This window comes from Populus euphratica, unplaced genomic scaffold, assembly GCF_000495115.2.
Source record: "Populus euphratica unplaced genomic scaffold, PopEup_1.0 scaffold289.1, whole genome shotgun sequence".
In the NCBI taxonomy this organism is placed as follows: Eukaryota; Viridiplantae; Streptophyta; class Magnoliopsida; order Malpighiales; family Salicaceae; genus Populus; species Populus euphratica.
The window spans coordinates 295,607-296,430 of record NW_011500167.1 but is presented as its reverse complement, the minus strand read 5'-3'; positions in this window follow the sequence as shown (position 1 = coordinate 296,430).

Here is an 824-nt window from a genome sequence, read left to right as displayed (position 1 = left end):
TTTTATTAAATTTCATGCAAAATATTCAGGTTTCATTTCACATGTTACCTTCTAGTTTTGAAAAGCTATTAAATTAAATTAAATCTGATTTAATTTAATTTATTAAACTACCTAAGAATAATTTTTTTTAATAATAATAATATTAATAATTATTATTACTATTTTTATTAATAATAATATTAATTTTTAAAATTAAATTTATTATTAATATATATGATTTATATTTTTTTTTCATGTTTATATTTTGTAGGAATTTGAACAAAATAAAAGATGTTTTAGATTCCATTAGCCTTGATAACATTGATCTAATTTTATATTTAAAATATTCATATTAAAACAATTTACTTTCATAATATTTTGATATTTTATTTAAGTTAAAGATCTATTTAATCTTGACTATTTAAAAATATTTTAAATTTTAAAATTATATTTGTTTGACATTGTTTTTGTATTACATAATTTATAATTAATTTATCTTGAATTTAAATTATGTTTGTTGAATATAGATATATATGAATAGTACAACTTCGAAACAATACATCAAAATACTCCAAAATTAAAATATTTTATTTTAATTAAAAAAATAAAACACTTACCAAAATAAAATTGACAACTTTAATGATTATATTTCCAAATATAACAGCTCAAATGTAAATAAAGGTATCTCGAGGTGTTAGAAATTATAATAAATTTTAGTTTGGAAGTTTTTACGAATATGTTTTTTAAAAATAAGTTAATGTTTTATTTTAGTGTTTTTTCAGTCATTTTGATATACTAATATAAAAAATAAAAAATTATTTTAATATATTTTTAAATAAAAAATA